General features: G+C 39.7%; 1 pseudogene; it reads right to left on the bottom strand.

The window, feature by feature from the left end:
• Positions 1-4,325: 4,325 nt before the first annotated feature.
• LOC124545892 lies at positions 4,326-4,959 on the bottom strand (annotated as a pseudogene).
• Between the last annotated feature and the right edge of the window lie 985 nt (positions 4,960-5,944).

Raw genomic sequence — 5,944 nt, 5'->3', positions numbered from 1 at the left:
CGAATCACAGGCTGGAGAGGGTATTGATTTTAAAGGATCTCTCGCCTGACTTCCTTACATTCACGCAGCCTGCTCTTAATTTGTTAACAGTAATAGTTCCTTTTCTCGCGACCACTGAGCTGAGAAACCAAAGGTGGCCTGAAATCTATTGCTGAATCGACCACTAACACACGTCTTGGATGTTACGATCCATGTGCACTAACATCGTCCGTTCTGTGTTTTCATGTTTGGCGAGTGTAGTATGAAGATCACTGTTTGGTAGCAGTATCTCCGTGGGAAGTGGATTGTGCACCATTTCTGTCAGTTGGTCAATACCGGCTTCTCAGCTACTAACGGAGTGTGGAGTTATTTTGCACTTCGTCTCCTTTTCGGGCGCTCGCAATTAAGTTTCATTACGAAGCAAAACGCTGCTCCTAATTCACTTCCGCGAAACAGGAGTGGCTGTTGGAATCTGCGAATGCCTGGGGCGTGTTTGTGCTACATTGATAATTCAGGGCTCATTTCTGCTGAAACCTCTGTTGATTTACCAAACTTCTCGTTCCTGGCTGACTTTCCAACGTAGCTACTACACGAATACATATTAAACACGTCATCTACTGGCACATCTGCACTTTCAAAGTTTTATCGTTATTTGAAGAACAATTTTGTGAAATTCCAACATTTAGTGGCTTAGAAAAGTACATATTATTCTTGCGCTGTTAATAAAAAACTGAAAAAATTGTAATATGTTTGTAGGTGCGTGGGTAGGATTCACATTAGCAGTACGAATGTCAGTGTTCGGTGCCTGATTAACCGTAGAATTTTTTTGGCAGCTGAAACGACCATCTCTTGCGGCACTACTTTATCATAACGAAGAGTCTACTTTGCACTTGCTCGAACTGAATATTGATCTGCAGCTGCCCGAGGAGCCATTATCGCTAACGCCATGTCATCTCCAGAATCATGATCTATCAAATTGGACTCTGTGAAACGCATTCACGTTAGCAGTGACGATTCAATCTGTCAAAAAACGCGCACGATGAAAAAGCTAACAAAAGGAACATGTAACCTCCCCCTCACTTATCGACCTTAATGACAGTGAAAAATTAACCACATGCACCTAATGGAAATTTGGGAAAACCAATCGTCACCGAAGTTAATTTGTCAGTAAAGAGGAAGGAAAGGGTTACATCTAAATGAAAGGAAAAATGCAAATGAAATTGGTGGAAATTAATTTTGAGTAAGGGTAAAATTAATAAAGAAGGAAAATGTGCGGCGTTAATTAGATATTTGAGATTTGGGGAAAATTACGGTCGCCAGTCCTATGGACAACTACTATAATAACTGAAAACGAATGATTAATGCACATATAATTAGCACTAAAAGCGTGGCAACTGAAGGTTGACACGTGTTGTGTGAAAACAATGTTTGTCAGAAGTAATAGATTTCACTACACTCTGACTTAATTTAGAGAAAGAATTAATAAAACCGGAAAATTGAGGGTTAATTTAGTGACTGAAATTAATAGTGAACTTTGTTTCTGAAGCACTACGAAATTCAATAAAATGAGGTTAGTCTTTGGCTACCTCAACAATCATTTCAAAAGCTACTTGAATCTACGCAATTTAGAAATAAGAGATTTAACTTTGAACTTGAATTAAATGATTCTGAACAATTAACAATAGTAAAATTTAGCACGTACCAAGCTAAGCTGCAGTCACAGGTAAGCTAAAATATGGTAACAAAACTGGCACTCTTAATTTATGCTTGTGTAATCTAAATATTGTAGCCAGCTATGAATACTTTAACTGAACTTTGAAACTAAAGCAGTGAAATGAAATGATATTACTTTAATGCTGGCATATGAATTTCAACGACACACGGGTTCATTCCAGAAAAGTAAGGGACCCTGCTTGGTAATGCAATTGGGACAATGAGTAACAAAGGTTCATGCTAAGTTGCTGTATTTTTGTGATGCAACAGTTTGAAAAGCTGAGGTCTGCCATACTGTTCCAAAACTTTACGTGCTTTCAGTCTTCCTTGTTGGTTGATTGAAGGTTTGCAGTCGTCGATCGGGGAGGTGGCGACAGTCACTCATTGTCGGCCGTCGCTGTTGCAGAAGTTGGATGTTGGCGCGCCTTCTTCTCGACACGATCATCAGGCGAAACGGGCTCTTGATGTGCGCCAGCTAATTCTTCCCGTCCGCGACACCGTGTCAGAAACTATCATAGCAAGTCGAGCGCAATTACATGCTGCCAAACCCCGAAAGCGCGGCAATTCGCGGGAGCGTCACACCATTACCTGCTCCACCGCCCTACTCCAGCCAGACTCCCTCTGCCCGCGCTCCATGCGGCAGAGTTAACACTACCAAAGATCCTCAACACTTTGGTTCTCCACACGACCTATCGATGTAGTCGTTCGATAGCACAGTTTTCCCTAGGCAAGACCCAGCGTAAAAATACAAATGATATTTACAAAACAAACCAATTATACATCAACATAAATGCATAAATATATATATATATATATATATATATATATATATATATATATATATATATATATATACAAGTAGTAAAACAATTACAATATATGAAGACACAGAAATGTCATATCTTCAGGTAACAAATAAGGAAAAAATTTATAGTACAATAGATGAAAATAGGAGGATATGCATTTCTGCGTTCCAAACTCCCCATCGCACTCTTCTCAGATTTCGTGGTAGGCTGGCCCTGTGGATAGCCCGTCAGAACCTAAACACACAGACCAAGCATGAAAACAGGAAGGTGGTGTACTGAACTATGAAAATAAAGAAAAATAGAAACAGTGAATGGTCCAAGCTCAGGATGCGCGTTTGAACAAGCCCGGTGCCGTGATTACGTGGTCACGGTGTTGGACTCCAAACAGTAAGATTCGTCTTCAAATCTTCCTCGTATTCCATATTTTTTTCCCCAGAAAATTATGAACTTTCCGGCCGACCACAGACGTATCTGTTCACTGTAGTCAAATTTGCGCCTGTGTCGTGGCGTAACGTCCGTTTTCAACAGCGAGATGTAGGGAAAGGTCCTCCTATTTGTTCTACGCAGATACCACACGTTACGACTCTTGCGTTCCGTTTTGGAAGATTTGACTCTACAGTTGCTTTGTTGTAACATAGTTCACTCCCACTTGCTGTTATCATTTCTGTGAGAGGTGTATGTGGCACCTCGCCTGCTCTCACTGTCTATCACATTTACTTGCGACGGTAATGTGTTCTTACCACGTGACTCATATTCTGTAACCAGTGTATAGGATGACAATTGCAATTGCGAAGACTACAGAAGGAGAACAGACACCTCAATGAGCGGACGGACTGTTCATAATTTTTTGAGAGGAAAAAAAAAACTCTGGGGCACGAGGGTGAACTTTTTTTGTCATAAGCCTTAAGAGTTTATTCATTTCGTAAGGTAATAGTGAAACTGGAGTACTATATTTACATATCATTAACCAACCAACCAATTAAAATGAAGGTAATTTTTCATTCAGTCATGCTGAATTATTTAAGAATTCATTGTTTTTGTGAGATACTTTATTGGAAGTTGATTAGACTGATATCTAAAGGCAAGTGTGCAATCTACTTTCTGTACAAAGTCAGACTAAATTACTTTAGATTTTACTCTGATAGGACACATGATAAGGATCATAACAGCACATTCCTAGATACATTTTTCACCACTCAGGTCATATGTGTGTCACCTATTAAAGCTAGAACTTCCGACTTTCGGAAAAAGTAACTCACTCCTGCCATTCACTTCATCCTAATATTAACTTTCATCTTCTCCCTGTGCTTCACCCTTCTCTTGTTTCCTGTTCTATTTATACTGTGATGTAGGCAATTTTCTTTTTTGCACCTGCCCCTCTCTTCCTTCATCTTCTTTCCTGTCATAGGTAACTTTGAAAGCTAATGATTCGGGCACATGCTTCAAGTTACTTTCAGTTCTTGTTTAAGTAAACTGAATCTCCTCTTAGACAGCAAATATCGACGATAATTCACATTGTGTGTGCAGAGGCACAAAGGATCATGCTGTTTTCTTTGACAGTGTCCTCCTAGTTGTGGAATAACCACCTTCTTAAAATTCACAAACTTAACAAAGTAGCAGTGGCAGTAAACACAGTGCTTAGGCTCTGTATGCAAGATACACATTTTTTCCTCACACTTTAATTACATACATACGTATCTAATTGCTCCATAGCAAAAACAGTTGTACAACAGTAAATAAATGGTTCTAAATTTGCTTAGAACAAATTTGCAAAGACTAATCAAATTATTTACAAATAAATACAGAAAAAATATCTTTCAATACTAGCTACGTCTTCCCAGCTTGCAACTCCGTTTGTGGTGGCTTGAGTGGCTCTGCCAGTGCATATCCTCGTGATTTTCTCTTTGTGTCAGGTATATAAACTTCAGATGTTTTGTAGTAAGTAAGAATTTTCTCCATGATAAGAGGATCTAAGTCGTATTCTTTAGCTAATATAGCTGGAGTCTTTTCCTTGTGGTTTTCCTGATGGAGTGTAATAAACTGAAGGGCTTGACGTAAACTAAATCACCCCCATGGAATCATTGCTGGTTCTTTAAATCCAAATTCAGGAGACTCTACTACTTTGTATTTTGATGTTTGGTATGTGGGCCGCTCAACTGCGTGGTTATCAGCGCTACTACTTTGTATGACTGGGTAATGGGCGAGTAGGTTCTGAAACTTCAGGCTGCGTATCCTTGGAAACAACAAACACTTGCTTCAAACGACTATCGAGGGCAGTATTTTTCGTCAATTCGTGGTTTAGTACATCTAGGTTTTCTTTTGCCATTTTTTCAATTGCGAGGCTCCTCGATGGGTGCCTGGGAGCCGGCGTAGGTTTCTCTTTAGAAATTTCTTTCATTGCTCAATTTTCAACGTTAAAACGATTTAACGCTCGTCGTGCAGCAAACAGTACAGCGCCCATGACTTATAATGTTAGTGTTGGTAGAAGAAGGTTAGGGGTTTCTACCAGTGAGTAACGTATACAGGGTGTTACAAAAAGGTACGGCCAAACTTTCAGGAAACATTGCATGGGGGCTTAATTACATAATGAATGCAAATACTTTTAAATTTTTAGTCGCTGTCTGTCCGGTTACGCAGTCTCGTAACCGGTTGGCCCTGACTAGTATTACTCCGCAATCTGACTGCATAGAATAACAACAAAGAATGAAAGAAAACTTCCGTTAACACAATTAATTAATTAAGTCCCCAGCAACTATAAAACCTACGAAACAACAAAACACAAATGTAACTGTTCTGTGTGTGGAAGTGTGATTCAACGTACACATCTGGCACGGTTCTTCCTCAATAAGACCAGATATTTTAAATACCATTTATACTGAAGTAATTAAAAAAAATAAACAGAAATACTATAATTGCACATAGAAACCAGAAATACAGTCTAATACAAGAACACGAGCCAGATGCTTTGTTGACTGAACCTGTGACCAAGAGGCATTATTGTTTAAGACATTGAAATAATGAAAAAAAAAGGAATTTTTTACCTTCATATATATTGACGAAAAGCACACTCTGATCATTACAGCATCCCCAATCCAACAATATCTGGTGTCTAGCCCATCAAAACAATATGACAACATCTGAACAAGCACTCTCCATGGGAACTTCTCAACAACGACTCACCACTGCTACATCTCAACAAGCACTGCCTACTACGACTTCTCGATAAGCACTCTCCACTACCACATCTCAACCATCACTCTCCACCACGACTTCTCGATAAGAACTGCCTCCTGCTACTTCTCAATAAGCACTGCCAATGGAGGCGGCGGAATAATACTCTCTGGCGCAATCTCTGGCGCTGTGGCTCAGTGTAGCCACCTTCCAACATTCCTCACACACAAATAAAGAAAAGATACGAGGTGCGGCTAGAAAAAAACCGGACTGAT

The sequence above is a fragment of the Schistocerca americana genome, chromosome 8 (assembly GCF_021461395.2).
Source record: "Schistocerca americana isolate TAMUIC-IGC-003095 chromosome 8, iqSchAmer2.1, whole genome shotgun sequence".
In the NCBI taxonomy this organism is placed as follows: Eukaryota; Metazoa; Arthropoda; class Insecta; order Orthoptera; family Acrididae; genus Schistocerca; species Schistocerca americana.
The sequence above is the reverse complement of the archived record's forward strand: the minus strand, read 5'-3'. Positions and strand labels throughout refer to the sequence as shown.